The 25,641-nt window shown below is 38.7% G+C and overlaps 1 protein-coding gene across 1 annotated transcript in view; it reads right to left on the bottom strand.

Moving 5' to 3' along the window:
- The window catches only part of LMX1A (LIM homeobox transcription factor 1 alpha), a 70,618-nt gene that overhangs the window by 27,637 nt on the left and 17,340 nt on the right, over positions 1–25,641 (bottom strand). The gene's annotated exons all lie outside the window — the stretch shown is intronic.

Raw genomic sequence — 25,641 nt, 5'->3', positions numbered from 1 at the left:
ATTGATTCTCAAAGAGGAAATAATTGAAATAATCTGATAAAGCATGTCTGGCTTCAGGCATCCTCAGAGAGGTAAAAGGGAATGCCTGAAACCTTAAACATACCTCCCATGCTCTGCTAATATGACTCTCTCTCCCTAGGCCCCACTACTGTCTCCATAGCTAAAAGCTGCCTCACGTGATTAGCTGGCCAGCCGTTTGTTTTTGCCTTAGTAGTTAACATGACCCCTTATTCTCTCCCCCTGACCCTCTCCTCCTGTGACAGACAAGTTTTCGTTTAATACCTGGCAACCAAGGGAGAGTTAAGCTTCCTCAAATATGAGCGTTTTTTGGCTGGAACGGCACAGGGCTGCAGCCCAACCGAGAGAGAAAAATTAAGCACCGCAGGTCGTGGCTCCAGCGAAGAGGAGATAAAGTGTTCCCATGGAGTAGGCCGGGCACAGCCTTTCTCCAGTTAATACTTAACAAGGCCCCTCAACAAAGGCAGCCAATGTAGCCTGCGCTTAGCAAGCTGATTCCCATCATATTGCTGTGTAATGGAGAATTCTTTCTACAGGGGACTCATTCCCTTCCACAAACCTGTCAGATTTCACTTCACATATCTCTGCAATGAATCACTTATCATCCTTCACCTTCAATGCCGACATGCTCAGCCCTTGTCCTACTCAGAGCAGAGTATTTGCATATTTTGTGGGCAAACCAGTTGTCTTCTGATCAGTTTGACTTTACTTTGAACTTCGAAGGGTTAATCGAAAGTACTAGCTTTTTTAATGCAAGCTCAATTGAAGCTTCTGTTTTGCCAGCAATCACCACAATATTGTCTAAATGTAAGGGACAATTGCCAATAAGCAGAGGATTAAACCATTGTGGGGCAGTCTTGGTGGTATGACAATAAGTGGGTTCTCAGCGGGGTGCATTGTAATAAGACACTTCTCGAACACTCATCACACAGGTTATTTTGCAATTTTATGTCTGCAGGAGTTATGAATCTGTTTACAAGTCTTGGTTTCCTCAGTTTTGGTGTTATTAAAGGAAACTAAAAACCATTTCATGCCAAAAAGCGCCTGTGGCTCGTTGTCAAAGGCCAGTTGGAATCACATGTGATGAGTGACATTTCGCCAGATTGGCTGGGATAAATTTCTCAGCTTGGCAGCTGTGTATTGGATTAGATTCACATTGTGGCTTTTTTTTTTTGTTTTTGTTCTTAAATTTTTCTGTCATTCACACCTTTTTTTATTCTTCTTCGAAAATCATACACCAGATTCTGTGACCACACACATTGCACTGTGTATATAAATACTACATTCTGCTACATTTAGTATATGCATTTTATAAAACATATATTGCATATCTCACCTATAAACTACATGTTTTTATATAAATGTCCTACAATCATACATGTACTTTCTACAGATTATTTTACACATATGGCTCTAGTGAATTTGGGTAAAACTCTGAAGAGAAAATTATATTAATTCCCTAATCTCTGAATTAATAAATTTCCTGCTGAGTTCTGTTCATTTCATTGTGGTAATTTTAGCTATGTAACAAATGCAAATGGATTTCATCATCATGACTAAAAAAAGCATAAATTCCTCCCAAGTTCACCTAAAGTCAGCAATTTGCCATAGACTTAATAGTGACCGTGATAGTGTTCATGGTGATAACTTGCGCTAATGAGTGTAATTGACAAGTTCACAGCACATCTAATTTTCATCTAGCAAGTGTCAGCTTGTTTGAGAAATCGATAAAGTGACCTCCTGGTATTTAGTGATAATCACATGCAAGGACCCAACTGCATTCAGCCATAGAAGCTGTTCGTTTTCAAACACTGTCTGATCATGCATGTACATAGCTGAAAGATCACGTGAAATACTAGGAAGGTAGGAATGTTAAAATATACTTACTTAAAAATATATATATTCTCTTTCAAAACTTGATGAATATATTATGTTAAAAATTATTTTGAGAAAACAGTTGACCTTTGAATCTATGTTTTTTCTATACATTAATAATGATTGTAGGAGTGAAGGGGCGTGTAGGCCACACTTAAAGGGACACTATAGACACCAAAACAACTTTAGCCTTACAAAGCCATTTGGGTGTATAGATCATGCCCCTGCAGTCTCAGTGCTAAATTCTCTACTTTGTAGGAGTTAAATCACTTTGTTTATGCAGCCTAGTCACACCTCCCTCCATGTGACTTACACAGCCTTCCTAAACACGTCCTGTAAAGAGTTATCTAATGCTTAAAATTCCTTTACTGCACTGTATGTTTTATTTAGAATTTCTTATCTCTTACTCTTACTGTTAATATCCTTCTAGACCCTGCAGGAGCCTCCTATGTGTGACTAAAGTTCATTTTAGCTTTCTGAGTAGGAGATAAAAACATCTAAAGTAAGTGAACGTCTGATTTAAAATGAAACCTTTTTTCATGCAGGTTGTGTGAGTCACAAGAAGGGGTGGTTTGGCTAGGGCTGAATAAACAGAAAAAAATTGATTTAACTCCTAAATGGCAGCACATTGAGCAGTGAGACTTCAGGGGCATGATTTATACACCAAAACTGTGTAATATAGCTAAAGTGGTTTTGATACGTATAGCATAGATCAGTGATGGCGAACCTATGGCACGCGTGCCACAGGTGGCACGCCGAGCCCTCTCTGTGGGCACGCGGCCACAGGTCCGCCATCACTGCAGAATAGGCGCCTGCCTGCCCAAAACGGCAGGCTCCTATTCTGCTTCCGGGTCGGGAGGCAGGGGGAGGGATCTGTGTAGCAGCTCCCCCTGTCCTCCCGCGCGATGCTGTGTGGAGCGTTGCCGAGCGTTACCACGGCAACGCTCCACACAGCATCGCGCGGGAGGACAGGGGGAGCTGCTACACAGATCCCTCCCCCTGCAGTACTTACCACCACCGGACCACCAGGGATGGCTGTGTCCCCCCCCCCACACACTTCATTGAAGGTAAGAAGGAGGGGGGTGGGATACTAACACACCACCCCTACCCCCCCAGAAGTACCCTTACCCCCCCAGCACCACCCCTACCCACCACAGCACCACCCCTACCCCCCCCAGAAGTACCCTTACCCCCCTGCAGCACCCCACCCCCCAGCACCACCCCTACCCACCACAGCACCACCCCTACCCCCCACAGCACCACCCCTACCCCCCACAGCACCACCCCACCCACCCAGCAGCACCCTACCCCCCCAGCACCACCCCTACCCACCACAGCACCACCCCTACCCCCCACAGCACCACCCCTACCCACCACAGCACCCAACCCACCACAGCACCACCCCTACAGCACCACCCCACCCCCCAGCAGCACCCTACCCCCAGCACCACCCTTACCCACCAAAGCACCACCCCTACCCCCCACAGCACCACCCCTACCCACCACAGCACCCTACCCACCCTCCCAGCAGCACCCTACCCCCCCAGCACCCTACCCACCACAGCACCACCCCTACCCCCCACAGCACCACCCTACCCCCCAGCACCACCCCTACCCCCCACAGCAGCACCCTACCCCCCCAGCACCCTACCCACCACAGCACCACCCCTACCCCCCACAGCACCACCCTACCCCCCCAGCACCACCCCTACCCCCCACAGCAGCACCCTACCCCCAAGCACCCTACCCACCACAGCACCACCCCTACCCCCCACAGCACCACCCTACCCCCCCAGCACCACCCTACCCCCCCAGCACCACCCCTACCCCCCCAGCATCACCCCACCCCCCCAGCAGCACCCTACCCCCCCAGCACCACACACCCCCAGAAGTACCCCTATCCCCCCAGCAGTACCCCTACTCCCCCACAACAGTACCCCTACTCCCCCACACACAGCACCCCCCACACACACACAGCACCCCCCCACACACACACACACAGCACCCCACACACACACAGCACCCCCCCACACACACAGCACCCCACACACACACACACAGCACCCCCCCACACACACACACAGCACCCCCCACACACACACACAGCACCCCTCATACACACACACAGCACCCCTCATTTACACATACAACACGCACCCTCCCCCCCACACACACGCAATTGCCGTGTTGGCACTTTAAGGGAAAAAAAGTTGGCATGTATTGCGATTTGGGCACTCGGGCTCAAAAAGGCTCGCCATCACTGGCATAGATGCATTTTTTTAATCATTTTAACTGAGATAGCATTTCCCATTAAACACTTAAGTGCCTTCCATACCTTGAAGAGATTATATAGTATACTTGTTTTCATTTTGACTCAGTCTCAGTCAGCAATGTAATATAGACAGACGTTTCCTGATTGGGGAAAAATGGAGGGAAATTATAGACACACACACACAAATCTGAAGAGACGTCAAGTGTGTGCTTAAATATAATTTGGGAAAATTGCACTTTTCTCCAAATTTGTCCATTGTGCGCTGATGATGATAATACATTTATGTGCAAAAAAAAAAAAGAAATTCAGAAAAAGAGTTACATTTTCACCAAGCTACAGATACAATATATTGACTGGTATAGTGTTTGCACCAGATTTAATGTTTGTCCTAAAAATATTTGTTTTTCACTGCCAGAACTGGCAATGGATCAACTCTATTGTAAATCCAGCTACAAGACATTTTTGCAGAAAATATCCAAATAACGAATCACGTGGCTGTTCTTTAGTCTTAAAACGACCAGTGACTATCCTGTCCAATATAGTGACATACAGAATAGCCAGCCAATGCTGTATTTACAGAGCTTCAAAATAATACTAAAATGGATTCATTATATCTAAGTTTGGCATTCAGTAGTGTATATTAATTGATCGTTCACGTCGCTGATTAAAGGATTTCTTAGTCCTGCAGATTCTACTGCTCAAATACATAAAATGAAAGCATTTATCTGTTGTTGAACTTGGCCACCACAAAGCCCTCTTAGATGTATGCACTATAATAGCTCTTAGAGGACTCTGAAACATCCTTGTTGCCAAGTTTCCCTTGGTGAAAACAAGGTTCAATTAAACAGATAACCAAGGTGAAGATTCTAAGATTTCAGGCATTAATTCCGGGCATAAATAAAAAATAATAAATAATGTGCACATCCTTAACACAGAATTTAGTTTTTGGTGCTATGGCACCAAGACACATGTCTAAAAGTGAAGTGAAGAGTATATAAATTGATAGATAAATACATCAAATAAATTGCCATTTCCTTTGTTTAATCCACTTAAATTTATTTTATTCCTTTGCACAGAAGACATTTATATTATTTCCTTTGTCTTGACATACAAACTTCCTGATCTAGAACATCAATCTAGAATTAAAGTTCTACCACCATTGTCTGACCCAATGACCCAAACAATTCTCCCAATCAAGTGGTGATGTGTGAAATAATATGATGGTAAAAACCCCAGAAGAATGCTGGGAATTTGCTTCAAGAAACATTGTAGGGCTGTAAGTGGCCCACCACTAGAGCAGACAGACCCCCTCCTAGACTAGATCAAGAGTAAGTGTTTTCTTCTATCGTAAGCCTATGTTAATCAGATAGATGTACCCAGTGTGCTGTGGAGATCAGGGGCAGTAAGAGGAAGTTAAACGTCCCTTTAAGTGAAAGACTAGATTGTTTTTCTATCAAACATTACAAAGTAATTGTTTAGATGTCTCATTAGAACTACTCTAGTACCCATATAAGTAACACATATAAATATAACATTTTCATAATAGATGACTTTATCAGTTTACCTATCAATAATACTGCATATTGTAATTTGGCTGAATCCTACTACAACAGCGCAGAGGAATATTTAAAGGCAACAGCATTATATCTAGTTAACAATTAAGATACATTTTGATATCATAAAGGTCAAAACTCAATACAGATAAACTACTTGAAGTTGTTTTTGAGAGAGATGTGAAATAGTCCACAGATGTCTATTATTTGAAAGGGTGTTTTTTAATTGAATTAACAGATGCAATATCCTGTCTTGTATATATTCTTACAGGTACCCATAAAATCCATTCAGAAGGTTATGATCCACTGGTGATAAGACTGGCTTTAGAATGCAGTAGATGCACTGAGACAAAAAGAAGAGATGTATAAGTAAAGACCCTGTGTCTTAAACAAACATCTTTATAATATTTGTTTAATATATTGTATTATTTTATTCTTTATTCTATGTAAATCATACATGTGAACCAAAAAGGTGACATGACACTTGTATTTATAATTGTTACGAATGGAACTAAGGGTGACATGTTTTAACCATCTGCAACTGAAAAAAAGTAATAAAAATAAATGATGCATGAAAAAAAGTCGCAATATAAACATTGCATAAAATTTTCATTATTTGCTCCTTAACAGTACAAACCCAAGATAACAAATGTAATTGCACTACTGTGATAAATAGTGAATACAATAAGCACAATAAATGAACGCGATAAACATCAATTGAACAAAATAACATGTTAAAAGTACAGATTACCATGCAATTATAAAATGTCGGTCTATGTTCTAAAACAGTTCTAAAATAGCATATAATAATTCATAAGCTGTTTAGTGATCTAAACAAATGCTTAATTTTGCAACTTTTTGTCTAAAATGGTTGTACATAAATGTCTGAAAGAGCCAAGTCCATTTTTTAATGATTTTTTAAAAAATGTTTCCCAGAGCGTTCAGATTAAACCCTTAACAATGTTAAGGTGTGCAATTTCTTTGTACAAAAGGAGGGCTTAAACGCCACAGGAGCGTCATCTCCCATGTTAAATTTAGTGTAGGACCCAATTATATTGGTGTACAGTGACGTAGTGGTGGGCTTACCACAATATGGCCATATAGTGTAACTAAAGCCCCATGTTTGTTTGCTAAGATAGGTGATTTTAAAGAGCCTTGTAAAATTTGAAACTGTATTTTTGTTTTTGTGTGCCCTGTTCCTTTAACTCTATTTTGTATATGCATTATTTTTACATAATCATTTGATTTTATTAATATTATATATAGAGGGATCTGCCTGACAATTTAGGCAGAAAGTCCAGTGAACTTAATAAGCAAACCTATACTTGCCCCTGTAAATTTACAAAACCCCATAAAACCTGGACATGGGATGTACTGTTGTACTAATGATAAATCACTGAACACAAATATGAGTGTTTTAGAGCAGTAAAATATATATTGATGATGATATCATTGGTGAAATGGCAGTTTGTGTAAAAAATGCAAGAATCAAATATTAGTACCAGAAAAAAAGAAGTAGCAAGGGTCAGCGCCCTAAAATTATACCGGAAAAACAGCAAATAACAGGGCAGCACACCTGTACAGTAAGGCTCCCTCACAGGACTTACAAATAGAGAAAGCAGTGGAAAAGAAGGTGGGTGGTAGGCGGCGCCAGCGAATAAGTACTAGAAACAGTTATATAGTATAGAAAAAAAAAAAACAAACAAAAAAAATAAATAAAGTACAAAAGAGAGTTCCAGAGGTAGAGTCCAGGAAAACTTTTTGAATACTTTATGTAAAAGCCAACGATAATTCTATCAAGGGGAAAGCTGCTCCATGAGGTAAGGATGTTATTAAAGTCTGTATGTGGAGATAAAAGAAACAACTAATAGTGCAATATATTCAACAATCAGGTAGCAGCTGGTAAAAAGTCTGATATGATTCTACTCACGTTTTTAAGAGCTAAGGAACTAGTAACTAGTAACTTCATACTAGAGCTAGATTTTATTCATATTAAATTATGTTCCATATATAAATATTTAATGTGAAATGAAAGCCCTATTGTTCTTGAACAAAATGATATACAGTGGGACCTCGGTTTACAAATACCTCAGTTAACATAATTTTCGGTTTACAAATGAAAATCCATTGAAAATAATGCATCGGTTTACAATTTTTTTTCGTAATACAAAGCAAGTTTCCCCAGGTTGCATTGCACCTGGGAGGTTTATAGCACCGCCCCTTGCATGCTGGAGCCTGTGGGTAGCACGTGACATTGAGTGTGGAGGTGTTGGAGTGGCTTTTGCATCGAGTTTTGGAGCCATTCTGGAAATTGTTTGCAGTTGTTTTGGGACTTTTTGGTGCATTTCTCAAGCTGTGGAAAGGTAGGGAGCTGAGCTTCATCGTTTGCATGCCTTTTATTGTGTGTTCTGCATTGTGGGTTGGTTTCCATGCCAGCTCATTTTGACTTTTTTCTGACCTCCAGAACGGATTACTTGGTTTTCAATGCATTCCTATGGGAAACCGTATTTTGGTTTACACATTTTTTGCAATAAGAAACGTCCCGGAGAACACATTAAATTCATAAACCGAGGTCCCACTGTATAAGTATGGGTACACTTAATCCGAAAAAGGTGAATTCTGATTGAACAAACATATATCTCAAATTCCAGGTTTTGTTTTGGATTGGCTTTGGACAGAACATGTAAAATTGACTCCATCCTTAAGGGGTTGATGAGATACCAAAGTTTTTATTTTATTTTAATTTGAATTATTTTTTACTTCTGATGTTTAGTAGACACAAAACATATTGCTAATAGGTTTACAGGAGGGGGTAAAATATACTTTTTACGATACAATTCATTTTATCCCATGCTATGAGCCCCCATGCGTCAGTGTGAAGCATTCGAGCTGCCCAGGTCACAGACAGCCATTCGCAGTTTCTCACAGTGAGATCCTTGTTTTTATATGTAAATTGATAACTCATACGGCTATAGGTGTAAAGTGAATGTAAGCTATACATGCTTTTTACTCCAGCCAGCATAGTTGGATACGTGACCATATCATTCACAATTGGCTCCCATGATATGCTGCCTGAATTGCACCTTCAGTTGCCAGGGCATCATGTGAATTGCAGTTCCACAACAGCAAGAGACCTACTGGTGGTCTATGTCTAAAGCAGGGTGTCTAACACATACCATAAAGTGTAGGTCACAGATGAAACCTGGTGAGCTATTTTATGACCAATTGGGCAGTCTCTGACTACTAGTCTGTTTGATCTAAGGCCTGCAAAGTCTCGTAACAATACAAGCTGACTAATGGCAGTGAAAGGGTTAGACTCTGTATGTGTTTATTCAGTGCTATAGATTACTGTCCATTTTAAATTAACTGATGACTCTGCTGCCACTGGCTTTGTTGTCATTATTGAAGACTGAAGGGCCATCACTCATCCACCCACTGGGCACACAGCAGTAGCCCCATTGTATCTACAGTCATTGGGTTCAATCTTCTCTTTTCTTCCTTTTTTCTCTTATATTGCAGTCCCAGTGTAACATTTGTATTATGGTTGTAACCATTGTGTTGTCATTGTATTTACAATGATACCATCATGACCATAGCTAACACTTCTTGTTCTTCCTGGTGTGCATGCATTGTAGCCACTTTATTAGAGCAATTTAATATCAGGAGAGTTATGGGACAATAATAAAGACAAGGAATGGTTAGATACAGATCCTTCATCACTCCTTATGCTACACCAGTCCTTAACTGACAATTGAGTTTTCTAGTGTAACTTTAGTGAAAAGGATACCGTTTAAAAGATTTATTTACTCTTTTACATCTGAAATAGGAGCAAAAAGCAAATCGCTATGGGTTTCCACAGTTTTGTGTAAAAAACTTCACTTTATGTACTTTGGCCATGGCTAAGTCTATCCAGGGTTTCTGAGAAGTCTTTGTGGTTGAATTAGTCTCTGATTCTTATCTCTGATGCTAAGCTACCAAAAAAACACATTCATTATTTCTCATTGATTCATTTTATCAGACAAATGATGGGATGGTTTAAAATAAATACATTTTGCAACTGTGAAAGATTTCAGTACATTTTAAGAAGTCTCTAAATAGGAAATGGATAACTGAAAAGATGTCACCATAGTGAAAATTCATACCTTATTCTAGAGTTATCAGAAAAAACAAGAGATACAGCAACCCCCGGATGAGGGTTAGGCGTCATCAGTGGAGTGTAGACAAAATCCCTCTAGGCACAGTGAACAATGGGTTCACGTTCGGATTACCCTTTTGTCTTATTCTAGAGATATGTAGTCTATCTGGTAATCCAAGTCGTTTTCTTGATAGGCTTCTGTAGGATATGCAGTGACTACATTAAAAGCCTAACAATACTGTTCCAGGAAGAATATCCATCCGACTAAGTAGTAAACTCCAGAGGATCATATTTAAGAATTTATTACTTACTATAATAAATTACAGTGTACCTGATAAAACTGCCAGCATTCAACAAGTGATCAAGACACTGAACACAAGTTAGTAAAGCTACCCTCAAATCTCTCCAATGTTTCACCACTTTTCATATCCTCCACCACTTGGCACACTTTCCTTATCCTGTACCTTGAATTGTCTTAAAAGGACACTATAGACCCCAAAACTTTAGCTTAATGGAGTAGCTCTGGTATATATATAATGCCCCATGCAGTCTAACTGCTCAATTCTCTGCCATTTAAGAGTTAAATTACTTTGTTTACACAGCCCTAGTCACACCTCCCTGCTGACTTACACATCCTTCTCAAAGACTTCCTGTAATGAGAGATCTAATGTTTCAACGTCCTATATTGCACATTCTGTTTAATTTAGAATGTCCTATCTCCTAGATCTAGACCATGCAGGGCCCCCTGTGTGCTGATTGATACTGACTGTGTGAGCCACAGCCAGTGGAAGTGTGGCTAGGGCTTCATAAACAAAAACAAAAAGTGATTTAACTCCTAAATGGCAGTGAATTGAGCAGTAAGACTGCAGATAATTTACAGAGGATCAATGCGCAAAAACTGCTTCATTAAGTTGTTTTAATGCCTCTAGTGCCCCTTTAATAGTATGTATTGAACTCTTGAAGTTTAAATGAATTAGTCAGTTGGGGCTAAAAAGTAAACTAAACAGAAAACTGAGCACTGCCATCCTTGTGAATGCACTGGACATCCATTCTGATTTTACTCATAGTCAACAGTGAATGCATGATTTCGCAGGAAGCAGTTTGTGCTCTGGCCATGCTCTTATCTATGTAATACCAGTTTGTGAAGAGAAAACAAGCTAGAGATTTACTTCAATAATTCAGGACTAAATTTTGGAAGTTGGTCATAAACTTACACAACTTACTTTTCAAGGGACACTCTATGCACCAAAACCATCTTAATGCACCATCTCTATGCACCAAAAAATCTTAATAAACTGGTTTTGGTGCACATACCCTGTACCTCCAGGCTGGCTATGTAAAACATTGCTGTTTCAGAAAACAGCAATGCTTACAGTTAACCTTAGAGAGGTCTCTAGTGGCTGACAGACTGCCGAAAAATTTAAGGTCTTCACATTTGGCATCTCACGCACAGCCATAAGATGCCGAACGCTGTGAATGTTTCTCAATGAGTTGCATCCCTACTGAAGCATCCAAGTTGTGGAGCACAACATTTGCCATGGATACCTCATATGTCCCCAATGCTTTTCTATGAGGGGCACTGGATTGGACTGAGATCATTCATCGCGGTGATCTCATAAGAGGTGGAGTGGCTGTTCAGCTGAGCGGTGGATGAGTTTTCGGTGGTGAGTTTGAGGGATTTTATTATTTTTTTTATTTTAATGAGGGTTGTGGGCTGAATTTAAACAACTAAAAGAACACACTAAGGTTAAACAAAAAATAACTTTAGTACGTTCTTTCACTAAACGAAACCCTTTTTCAAAGCAGAAATTTCTACTGATAACCTCTTTTTTTACCAAAAGATGCTTAGTAACCACTGAATCGTAAGCCCCCCTGACACTAATACGGTTTATTGGAGACAAATGCCAGAAGAACATTCTGCACATTGTATAATGCAGCCGCTCATGCGTGCACTGAAGCTTATTAACATTTTAGCCCTGATTTTTATTACCCCTGTCTGTTTCAATATTTGCTTTGTAATTAAAAGAATCATCATATGGAGATCCCGCTCATTTTTTATGGCTGCATTAATTTCCTGCTTTGTAAATAAACCTTTTCCCCTCAATTATGTTTTATAGCTCATGTTTATTGTACCAATTATGGCCCCTGGCTGGAAAGTTAAATACAATTTCAGTTTCCCAGTGAGGTTTGTCACAAAACTGTAAGACTCCTGGCACTGTAAATAATAATGCAGATCAATAATTGGAGTTGTTGGTTTGGTAGCATTAGACAATAACAAACATATTTTAGACCATAAGCTGGGAGGAAATGTCCAATAAAACCACCAATTTGATGCAACATATGACGTGGAAAGACTTTGTTGATGTCATATAGACGGAATGGAGAAGTCATGTTGGTCCTACCCCCCCCACCCCCCAAAGAGAGTGCACTGCTCCCCCCAACACAGGTCTATGTTCTATCCTTCTGCATAGCTATTTGCTACCTCTTTTTTTCTCTGCATAGGATTTTCTAGATCCATATGACTTGCAGAGCCATGTACTACCTATTGCGTGCAGAGCTTTGTGAAATTTACTTTGTCGCAATAGAGCCTCACTCTTCCATTGCTGTGGAACTTGTTTGTGTCTTCTTCTTGCATAACCTTGGGCTGCTTCTTTCTTCCCTGTACATGGGTCTACTAGGTATCGCGACTAAAGACACAATATCCAAACCACTGTGTCTGTAATCACATTTCTTAGTCTTGTCTTCCTATAAAAAATAAGAATGAAATATAAACTTCATGCATATGGGCAGAAGGGGGAAATAGTATGTCCGGACATGTTTTATGCTTAGATAGTTCTTTGTTAACAACTTCCTTCTGCAATGTGTTGGGTTGGTTTATTCCTTTTTACAGGTTGAGGGTCTTACAAAGACTACCAAAGAAAGATGATGATTTACCAAAGTAAAAAAGCATATATATAGAATGACTTTTTGAAAACAACATCGTAAATTCTGTGTTCAGGTCCCCCTTAAGATGTTGTACTGCCTCTGGCCACCGTAATACAGTGAATTTATTTCTGCAAAAACTACTACCCAGGTCAAAGAACAATTGAATTGACAAAGTAATGTCCAAATAGCTTTATGTGATTTCACTGGAACAGCCCAACCAGTCTCATTGTATTTTTTGTTTAGAAGATTTTGGTGGCATTTGTGTTTTTTTTCTTTGTTTTTTTAACAGATTACTATTTGAATTGGCCAAGCATTAGCACAGTTACATTGGTTCAATTTGTTGGATACGTAAGTAATATTATTTTTTAAAATCTTTTACTGACATTAATAGCGTGATAGGGTGGGATTAAGGTAGATTAAAGGGACACTCCAAGCACCATGACTGCTTATGCTCACTGTACTTCCTTATATTTTTTATTCACTACAGTTTAAATTGGTATTTATTATTTTATAATCTTATCTCCAAAGCCAGCAATCTGGTCCTGAATTTAATCCATTTCCCAATTGTTCTAAATAAAAATGACACGTAGCCACACCAGTTGCTTTGAATCAATATATACTAATATAGTAAAATAAAAACATAAAAAGTAATGTCACTTTTTTATTTTGTTTAGTTTTGTTTTGCCTCTGTAGCTATGGTTTATGTTCTGCATAACTTTTCAGTCTCCTCTACTGTAATTTAGCTTAAGCTCAGTATGATTCAATACAATGACCTTTAGTAGCTGTATTAGTTGTAATTAAATTGTGTCTTTTGCAGGGATTGAAAGATCCAAAAATACAAATTGAATTCAACGTGGCTCTATCCAGTCAATAATCCCAACATAAAGGAACAGCATTTCTGTCCCCACCGGGATATTTCTACAGTTCCCCAGTGATGATTATAAAAAGAGTTTTGAAAACTGGAAACGTGAAAACAAGAAGGAGAAAAAAAAACAAAAAAAAAAAACGGAGCATTGTTTTTCCACCGGAATGAACTAGAAAATGTCTAGATCCTAGAGTGCTGGTGTTCATTGAGTACCAGCTGGGAAGAAATGGTACAGACACATACATACATACAGAGAAATGCATTAAACCAGGGAATATCAGGAATTGATCAATAGCTTTCTTGAGCTCTTTGCTCTGCCAAAGATCTATATATTCTATGTCACTACTCACATTTTTGACGCCCACCTTCAAGACTTCTCTAGGGCTGTCCGATTCCTATGGAACTTACTTCCCTGATCTGTTAGGCACTCAAAAGACCCTTAAAAACTCACTTATTTAGGAAAACATAACGTTTGTGTCACTTTACCCCACTCAGTCTAGAATGTAAGCTCTTTTAAGCATGGCCCTCAACACCATCTGTTCCTGTGCGTCCAACTCGCCTTTTTGCAAATAGTTAATCCACCTATTGTACAGTGCTGTGGAATTTGTTGGCACTTTACAAATATTATTATTAAACAAAATATTATTGAATATAACTGTAATTGCCTGAGTGAGAAGATGGAAATCTTGAATTCCCTTTTATTTTATTTATTTTTTAAGCACCTCTTTCTTCTTTTTTGGCAGAATCATGGCCAAGCCATGACGTAAATGTAAAAAAAAAAACAAAAAAAAAATGCTAAATATGCTAAAATCAGGCAAAAACTGTAAAAATGTTCTGAAGGTCAAAGCAGGAGTCAGATGAACTAAACAGTTTCCCAGACAGGACACAAAACGATCTGACAAGAAGGAAGTGGCAAGGCAGGGCTTATAAAGGTATCTAATAAGCTACCTAGTCAGGAACCATATGCAGGTGTGATAGTAGTCCAGGTTAATGCAGATACCATAGCATGAGAAATAAATGCGAATAAACAAGAGAAGTGGCACTGAGGTAAGATCACTGACTAGGATGAAGAAGACCCAGGGTTCAATCCCAGCCAGGCCCTGAGAAGTGATGTTCATGCTTGGCAGGTGTGAACTGTGACAAACCTCTAGACAAATATTCAGAAAGAAAGGTAAGAGGCTAGAACTCAAAAAAATCTGCCTTCAGCTGTAGCTTGTAAATATTATAATATAGATTGTAAATATCTGAATGCCATACTTTTCACTAATATTTGTAGACACCTACTTTATCCAAACCAGATGCAAAGCACTGAATTATGTTAAATAAATATCCAAACTACCAGGGGAAATGGGGGTAATTTCAGAGTTTAGTGAATAACTATGGAAGAAGAGGCTACAACTCTATGAAAACCAGACATCATTTGGTAGCCCCTTCTTGTGCAACACAGAAGTTGACTTACAACTACCCCACATCTTGGATGTGGATGTGGATGTAGATGCAAGGACCCGTGATCTAAACTATGATAGAAACTTGCGCACTATCCCAAATCCCTATGCACATTTAAATAACTGGAGGATTTTATTGTATGTATTGGGGTGGATGTGTACTATTGTCATTGCTGCTGCCCAGTAGCTGTGGGAGTTTGAGCTCAGGGCTTAATTTTGAATATCAGAGAAACTTGTTGCATCAGACAAAATCTGCAGAGCATGTTCTGCTTGCAACTGAAATAGTAACATTAGAACAGTATATGATTTCCAGTTGGACAGTTTTATTATTATTTGGGTCATTGGCCTCAATAAAAAAAACAAAAAAAAAAAAACAAACACATTGCCTTATAGTAGTGATTTGTAACAACATTTAACTTTATTCAGCATGGGTGCATCGAAAACCTTCTTATCCACCTGACTTGGATGATGAATAAATAATGCCCATTTTAATGTAAACCCTTTCCTGCAAAAGATCAAAGGGCAGCTCTGGGAATTACAGATTACGGAACTGCTTATACATCTAACTTCTTAAAATTCCCTTGTGTACCAGTCTGAATATTGTTAAGATGTTCGGGTTATGTAAAGTGCCAGTAATAGCGTATTAACAAGGAGGGACTAACACATTCACAGAAAAAGGTCTCTAAATTTAGTCCAGACATACTTCCCAGTAAAGAAGTATCCGTTGTTTAGGTCTCTCAACAGAAAGCTGTGGCAATATATTATTAAAATATTAATGGAAGATATAAAATTGATGCCGTGAGTGGCTGAGCTTGTAGATTCAACCAGAGCCATGCATATTTTTTTATTTATATTTTTAAATGTTTGCTGTTTTTTGTTTTTTGATTAACATTTTTCTTTTTTTTTGTGATTAAGTTAGGGACACATTTTTTTGTCTCTTTATACATGTACAGCATTAACCAATATGCTGTCACTTTCCAAATTGCAATAATATATCACTAGGAAAAGAAGCAGAGGATTCTTAAGCATAGAGAACAGAGCTCATAGGGGTTTTTTGTTCTAGAGAAGTTTGGGACACTTTAGTTTGGGGTGTGGTGTTTAGGAAGCATCCACGCATAGTGGTAGCCATTTTTTTTTTTTTAACTGTTGCACCTTTTATTATTTATATTAGCGCACCCTTTTTTGCAAGTTTGGGACTGTCTGGTTGCCACAGTTTGGCCAGAGAATCTCCGATTGACTTAAGCCTTGCTGTGGATTTTCATTTCACAGCTGTACTGAAAGGGTTAACCTCTATCTCTTTGCAGTATGACAGAGTTCTAGGCATTTAGGCTGTGCCTCAATGTTGATTTTGTATTTCTGGCCCTATGCTGAATTTATCCAACAAATTGTAGAAGCACTTTGCTAAATGTGTTTCTGTGGTGTCAAAACTCACAGACAGGTTCCAGTTTGGACTCAGAACATATTCACAGGTATGAGGTAGAAGCTACCAGTTTGCACTTAAAACTATAACTGGGATTGTGCAATATTACCCTAAAGGTACAGAAGAAAATGGCATCTATCTGTCTCAATCTATCTAATAGAAAGCAGTTGCCAAAATGTATTGAAGATGTATGAAGAGCTGGAGGGAAGCTTACGGAGAAAAAGTTTACACATGTAAAGTATCATATAATATTTATAACATTTAGCCTGATTTAGCGTCTCTAGCAATGGATTATGCAAAAAGCAAGCAACGGTTTCTAATGGTGGAGTGTGTTTGTGTGTACACTATGCTATTTAGAGTTTGACAGTTTATCCATGACACAAAATATACCGGTAGATCAAATGTGTGAACACAACTTCAAGCTTTTTGTTTTGTAACATATACCGTATCTTTCTGTGTATAAGACAACACCTATTCTTTGAGGCAAAAATAAAGAAATCAGTATTTTAAACATTACATAGAACAACTTTATTTTATTACATAGAACAACTTTGATATTTTAGAGGTGACTTCTGAGGAAAACACACTTCTGATTCTCATGCCTCCCCTGTGCTACGGTACTCTGTAAAGTTAATGGCGCCATAGTGCATTCTGGGAGACTACAGCTCCCACAATACAGCAGGTGGTGTGAGGGCAGAGGGCATGCTGGGACATCACAGTAGTATTCCTTTTGCTCCCTGATACCCATTTCCACCCCCATAAATATAAATCAGAAAGCAAGACCTACCTGAAGTGGAGCAAACCTTAATATGGCTGCTCCTTTTATGGTGTGGCATGTCTTTGGAGCTCTGTTGGTGATAAGTGCTGATGTCTGCTGCAGCTCCCACGCATATAGGCACCTCTTCCTCCTTGCCACAGCATTCAGAAGTGGATCGAAGGGAGGGAGGCCAGTTATCTGTGTGGGCTGTGGCACACTGAAATGCGGCAGGCGCCATCTTAACTTAGGCCCCACGCACAAGTGTTTTTTTTGTTTTTTTAACCCCTGCAGTGTCATTCCATGCAAAAGATGATCCCCCAAATTAGACAAAAAATTATTTATTTTAAAACAGTCTTATACATGGAAAAACACGGTGCTATTTTTTTATTTTTGCAACGTAACTCTCAGCCGTTTGCCGTTTGGTTGGTTGTTTATTTGATTGTTGCAGTAAATCCTTGGCCTGTCATTGCATAGCCAACCCATTAATGAGGGTGTCTATGATCATCACAAACAACAACACACGACAAATTTCAGTAAAAGTCATGGGGAGGCTATCAAGAGGGCAAGGGGGCAATCGTCCCCAGGCCACTAGCGATGGAGGACTGGCAATGGAGATGTGGTCACCATTACTTACCATTCTTCTGCTGTGGATAATAATAGCAAGGGGCGCATCAGGACGTCAATTCCCACAGTACTACAGGAGTGATGCAGCAGCTAATAACTGTGCAGGGACTTTACTAGTCCAACATGGTGTAGGTGTGTGCCTTGGCTACAATCACCATGTTCTCCAGGCCTGGACTGTCCCACAGAGATATTTTATAGTTTCGTTTCATTGGTGGTAATGGAGTCATTGAAAACTGTGTTCTTGTCTGTTTGCATGCAGAACGAATGCTCAGTGATGTTGGATAGGTCATACTTATAGAGGTCACAGGGATATATGAAGTCACACCTCTCAACTCCCAAAGCGTTCATACTACATATCCTTATATTGAGCACTACAGATCTGTGTGAGAGTTGGGCCATAGGTGGCCACCTAAGGTCGCTTATGAATAGTTCTGCAAAGACCAAAGGCCTTGTACAGGCAGCAGTGGCTCTGATATAGTACTTACATGAACACTGAACATTGAACTCATGCTCTCTTGTTCTTTGTTGTTTTTTAAGTATTATTGTATGTTGATGTATATTAGATCAATATGTAGTATTATTTAAACACAAACAATGGTTTCCAATGGTCTGAGTGTGAATAGCCAGGAACTTAAATGTTTTGCTAATGTTTGGATTGATTGATGATTAAGACTAAATTTTATTTTTACTCCCAGTTTCTCACGCATTTACCTCCTGTAGCTGTATAACCATTGATCTGTCACGCACAGTATGTTTAAAATCTGCAATGTAACCAAGTCAAACACATTTTTTTTCCATACATGCGAGCAGCACTTTGTATATTACAAGGAGATATATATTAGGACGTGCTTTGAAGTCGTCATAAGAAGATGGGTAATACAGAATTATCCTGTCTTTTCTGTAAAAGGAACAACTAAGACATGGATTGAGGCAGGGGCGAGCGAGGCCTCAGCCTGGACTCCATGTTTTTATCTACACTTGAAAAAGTCCCCCAGTTTGTGAAATGCGTTATGTTTTAACGTTTTGGGGTTTTTTTAAACTTTACTGTATATTTCGCATTCACTATTATTTGTGTTTGTCCATTTACTACACTTTTTATGCTTTTAATTGCTTATTATGTTATCTTCTTTTGTTTCTGGCACTAAAATACTTACCTAATAAAGATACTTTGGATCCTACTCCTTGAAGGATCTCCCCAACATTACATCCATACTGGGTCCAAGCGCTATCATCTCAACAGAATATACTGCTCCACTATATAAAGTAAAATATTCTTACTTTTACAACCCTTACTATAGTGATTGCAGTGAGCACTATTGTTTGCTGTTTTTATCTTTTAAATATCAATCCATACATTGAAAGATCAGGCCCCAGATCTACATATGCATCAGTGGAGATTGTATTACTGCATGCTGTTGCAGCAAACTCAGAGCTGGTCTTATAGATCTCTCAAGTGTGAGTGATATACCTTATTCATTATTGTTATATGTCCTCCACCTAGTCCCATATGCTCTGCACCAGCACCAGTTATTTTCTGGTTTTAATACATATACTCCCACCATTTGAAGTCTGGATGACCAGCTGAGATCAGACTCCAGCAACTGTAGACTCATAGAACTTTATATTGGTGCAACCTATATTTTGTGTATAATATTTTTATGGGCCTAGTAAAACATGTAATAACTTTTCAGGAGCAGCAATACAATAAAATATTATGCACAAAATGTTACCTTCAGAGGTCCAGAAGCCGCCATGGGAGCATCTCCAGTTGGGCCCCCCAGTACACAAGACAAACACCTCTATGCTCTTGCACAAAGCATGTCTGAATAAAATTTCAGGGGCAATTTGGGTAACACAAATGAAAAACAAAACTAAAGGACCACAGCAGTTAACAAAACTCAAAGGCAGCCACCAGACAGCCAGGCATCAAGGTATACAAAAAGAGGGGGACCTACGATATAGAGGGGGGTATACATATATGTTGCTAAGGACCTCTTAATGCTACAGGTGGCCCTGGAAGCAAATATATTTAGGGGTGCATAACTTGAACTATATCATGGGTAGTCAGCATTTCAGCTGTTAAAACAACTATAATTTTCAGATTTTGACTAGTCTTTCAGAATTTGAAAAATCTTATTTTACATAAATACAACTCTGTTGATTTAGCAAGATAATCTTCAGTTGTAAAACACATGGCTCTCTTGTGATGGTTGTACTACAACTTATATGATCATTGGCCTACCACAGACCACTCAGGAGTCAACTGGCACCACTACCACATTAATTAGCTAGCCAGAAACTTCCTAAATTGTTGGTTAGCCAATGACTATTTATTGGGGCTAACCAACAAGGGGTGCTTCTGCATAAACTAAAAAAAAAAAAAAAACTATAACTTTCAGATAAAGATTTAGTCAAGATCCATCTTGGAGGCCACAAACCCTAGAAGTTATTTTATTGTTGTTGGACATTTATGTGTTTTTGAACTGAACAAATATTTAGTTTTATCGATAGAGCAATATTCATCTATCGAAAGACAGAAGGGAACATTTATGAAAAATTAAATATCCAAAATGTGTCTTTAAGCAAATACTTTATGGGATTAATTATAGAGCAGACAGTTTAAAATCTGTCTAAGAGCTATGTGAGTTGTAGTTCAACCTCAGCTGGAGCTTGGCCTGCTGGCAAATCCTGAACTATATAAATACATGATGTATTTTTAACACATGCTGTAGTATTCAGATATTCTATTTTTTTTTCTATTACTTTCATCTTCTTTTTATTTTTAGACACATGACACTCGTAGCAGAAATGCCAATACATACTCTGTAGTTTGAGTCTCATACTGAAGTTTCAGACTGCATTTTATTGCATGCTGTGTACTGCCCTAAACTATTTATATAATATGATTACAATATAATAATACAATTTATTTATTTTAACACCACTCTCCAATTTAGGGATACACTATTCCTGGCTTTTGGGAATACGCTATTCTATCGCAATTTTAGTAGTTATAGTAGTTAAATTATTGAAATGCCTTTTCATTATATAGTAACTCTTACTTAACTTATATAAAAAAAATGATTTTAGTTAATATCTCTAGGTCATCAGCATTTGCATTTTCAGATTCTAGAATACAGAAATTGGCTTATATACAAGTAAGATAGTGAACTGAAAGCAGCATTAAATGTTAAACCGTGTATTACAGGCATAGAATTTGGTTCTAGACTACCGCCATATAGTGAATATCTCAGTAAAGTGAGTCATAGGATTTTTTTTTCAGTTGCTAAAGCTTTTAAAAAACCCTAAAATAGGTTTACACTATCATTCATTATATGTATATTAAAGGGGAGACACTGACTGACAAGGGAGAGCAGAAAGACCTGCTAGGGAGTATAGAATCGGAGTGATGTGACGTCACTCTTTTCCGATGCTAGCACGCTGGCAACAAAGCCAGTGTGCTGACATCATTGAGGAGGTTTGATACGGTGGATGAGGTGGATACGTCCCCAAGCAGGTCAAGTCAAAGAAGACTGCAGGCAGAGCGAAGGACAACTAGAAGGTGGGTGTTACATGAAGAGTAAAACCCACAAAGCTTGAAGATGGCGACGCTGGATCCGAGAGTAAGGTGAGTAGATCTCAATATTTTACATTGAATTCATCATGTAACTGTGTGATATGTGGTGTGTTCAATGTATATGAGAGCGATCTTAGATAAGTCACTTTGTTTTCACAAATGGTTCACTTTAAGTTCTTGATTCGAAAACATTGAAAAGTAAAAATAATAAAGAGAGAAATCCTACTACTGTATATACATTGATAACCTTAAAATTATTAATAATAAATTAATTATCTAAAAATATAATTGAAAAGCACTTAATAAGTGAAGAACTGTAATGTGAAGCACTGTAAAGTAATATATTACTGTACCAGTACTTAAGATAGCTGAACGTAACATGAACACCTCTATCTACAGGTGCAAAAAAAGGCAGAAAAAAAACAAAACCTAGCCAAGCGTCATGAAGCCAGAAGGCATCATAACACAGACTAGCTAAGGGTCAGTTTGGGCATGACACAACTCATTGGTCAAGAAAGCTAAGCTCAGGACTCCACCATGAACAAGTAGTTCCACTGACTAAGAAGCATGTAGTGACATATACACTGAGAAGACAGATATTATTCATATTGCGTTTTTTATTTATTTATTAAAGAGCCCAGCTCTGTATGAAATACAATTTGAAGAAACCGAACGTCTCATCTGCAGTTTAATCAAGCGTGCGGGACTTTTACATGTCTGGGGGAGCTGACTAATATGAAGTGGTTAGAGATGTCACTCAAGTATGCTGGTAACCCTCAGGCTGTTATATTGAATGAAAGATAAGATATCTCCGTGGCTACCAGAATCGTTCAACCATCCAAGAGTTAATGCAGAATGACTACATTCTGGAACTATCCAGGTCTGAGTGTGGATTCTGCACAGCTGGATGGTGGATCTTGGGAAACATCTGTCAGGTCCCTGAAGCCTTTCTAGTTATTTGTTGTAGACCTCAGTCTGCATCTTTAAGATGCCCATTACAAAAGTTTAACCCATTATTCATCCAAGGTAGCTAAAATTAGTATGAATCTGTATAAACTGAAGATTATTGCATGCAATAATGTTTTTTTTTTTACACTATTTTCTCTATAATGCTAAACAATACATTACTTTAATAGGAAGGATACATCTTCAGTGTTATTCACTAAATCCATATTTTTTTTTCAATAAACAAGGGCATTGCAAATTTTAGACAAGAACAACTAAACTGGAAAAATACTTGTGTTGATGAATTTTTCCAGGTTACCATTTTTTGCCTAAAATTGTCAAGTTCCTGGTGAATTGCTACCAACAGGACGAATATCAGGGTGGTGTCAGGGGGGTAGCAACAAGCAGTACTCTGTTAAGGGGCCCAGCTCAGGGGCCCACATGGGGCCTTGTAGCACTTTGAGGTCTGGACTGCTATGCCCAGTTTTGTCAGTGAGATCTCGGTCAGATGGGAGCCTGTACATCTTCCTCCACGGTGGCAGCTCTGGAGGACGTGATATCATTGATATAATTTCCTCCCAGTGTTAATATGGAGCTGCTCTAATCAACAGCTGAGAGCTTAGACTCTGTGCAGTGCATGGAGAGAGTGGGGTTGCGCAATTTTGTATTTTGGCATATATTTTGGATCTGAGAAATGATTACAATCAGTGCTTATCAATGATGGCTAATCTTCAGCCTTTAGAGTTGTCAGACCTGTGTGATCAACATTTCCTATGATGTTCAGAAAATATTTAATACTGAGTTTAGCAGAGCATCCTTAAGAAGGTACTCCACTACATTCTGGGGTGCCATCTTAGCCATTAATGGTAGACAAGTTTAACTTTCCCATTTTCTTTCTTAATCTCTTAATGACTTGTATTCTCCCATATTTTTATACTTACTAACACTACTTGCTTCTTGACTTTGATCCCTTGTCATTTAAATATCAAGGACGCATTTTTATGTTTGGTTCCAAATCCACAAAAGAATGTCTTCATATCCAAAATGGAGTGTGATTGATGTATCAATGCATACTTTAAAACATTGCATCTAATTATCACAGCACAAGATCATGTAACCTTATTTTGACCGACACAGTCGCATGAGTGTGTGTTCCTTCATTCTCAAACATGTTTTCTGAGACTGTTTTCAAGGATTTCGTCTCTGTGCACAGGTGTAGAGAATGCCATGGTGCTGTCATGTTAAGCCAATAACAATGTCCTGTTTGTTTGATCTCGCCAGTCCCTGGGTTATACTAAGTCTTGAGATGCTTTCTAAGCAGTCAGTGCGTTTGTGCGTGTTTCTTTCACATGAAAAGTTTCTTTGTAAGAGAAGACATCTGGACTAGCTAACATTTAACAGACCACGCTGATATCAATGTGACGTCCTTAGCCCCCTTTCAAAGATACCAAAAATAGTTTACACATATTTTGTTAATTATGTAAATATTTGTGTGAAATTCTAGTAATTTACAGTTCAGGCAACAATCCCATGTAAAACAAAACCCCACAGACAATGTTGGTTGGTCACAAGACATGAAATTGTGGAAAACTGAGAAACGAATTACATACTTCTCAAATGTCCTGAATCGGACAATTTTGTGTTTATTCCTGGAGGTGTAAAATACAACAATAGAAAACCAAAAGCCATACAGAAGTGAATTATGAATAATATCAGCAGCCTATGCTTTTTTTTATGTATTACTTTATCAATACATTTTTTTATTTATTTTTTAAGTGGAGTGATCTGCACATGGGTAGCAGTATTTGCCTTGGTTGCACACACTCTTGTCTAGCAGTGATAGGGCAGCACGGGTTACACCCAACTCTCAAACCCACCAACTTTGACAGGTCTGATATATGGTGGGTGGATAATGTCCCCATTTAAAAATGGGGCATGTCATGGTGGCACGCATATTGCATATTGTCAGATTGCAGGGCCGTGTGACTTGACAAGTCTGCCTCGTATCCCAATCCTTATAATCCTACCCCTGTCCTGATTTCATACCTCTCCATTGGGAGGCCAGGAAGTGTGAATTTATATGGCAAAATAACTACAATGTTTCTTTTTCTTTTTAAATAGCTTTTATTTGGTAGGTTATTTCTACTTCAACTGTTTTGTCATACAATTTCCGATTCCTAGTTTAGCAAATAAACCCCAATGAGGAACCCACAATCTCATCAGACCAGTATACTGTACTGGAATGATATCACTTCTTACAAGGGTAGTGTTTTATGATATGCCAATCCTGCATTAGTTTATGTTGAATAATCTTTCAGACATATTTTTAACATTTGTGTTAGCAGAAAAAATGAGTCCTATTTATTCTTATATTGATTCGGATAAATTATTTTTCAGAATATAGGAATCATTAGAAAGAAAGACAACAGATCTGTGCAGTCACATTCCTTCCAGCTGTTGCAGAGTATAACTCTTACTACTCTCAGCCTACTTCAAGTCAGGCTTTTAATTATAACCCAACAAGAGGAATTGAAAAGCAAGAATAATGACCATATCATGAGAACCTGATTTGAACTGAGATTGCCATCATCTAATATCTACAACACTACACACAGGAGCATCTGGTCCGTAGGACAAAGATCACTGAAACTCTATTTGACAAGTTTGAAGAACACTTGCGAGTGGCATAGTGCGCAGTTGAAAGGGTTAAGTGAAGAAACAGGTATGACCCTAGGTGACTGCAAGCTTTTGGGATACAGTTGAAAAATTTTGAAAACTTCCACAGTCTAGTATTTTAAATATATACTTTATAAGATATTCATGAACATGGGTTTCCTAAGAGCATGCAACCCTGTGTCATATAAACATAGCCCTGGGTCTATATTGAGAATATTTGAACATTCTCAGAGATGTTACATTCATTGTGCAAGACAAATATCACAGCTTCGCCATGTCTTACAGCAAACTGCTGGTAGCTGCAAGAACACAGCAAACTATAGGTGGGGAGAGGCAGGCAAACAGCTCCACACTTCTGCAACTAATTGTGAACTGACTCAATGATCACATCATCTCTGGAGTGTCCAGGTGACAGATATCACACAAATGTGCCAGAGTGAACCAAGAACTTAACCTGAACAGTTTGAAACTCACAGGCCCAGGAATGGTAAAGAAATATAACTCAACTGGGAACATAACCTTACAAAAAATAATTTGAAGAAAAAATGGTTGAG

Source organism: Pelobates fuscus, chromosome 7 (assembly GCF_036172605.1).
Source record: "Pelobates fuscus isolate aPelFus1 chromosome 7, aPelFus1.pri, whole genome shotgun sequence".
Lineage (NCBI taxonomy): Eukaryota > Metazoa > Chordata > Amphibia > Anura > Pelobatidae > Pelobates > Pelobates fuscus.
Note: the sequence above shows the minus strand (reverse complement) of the source record. Positions and strands in the feature narration are given on the sequence as shown.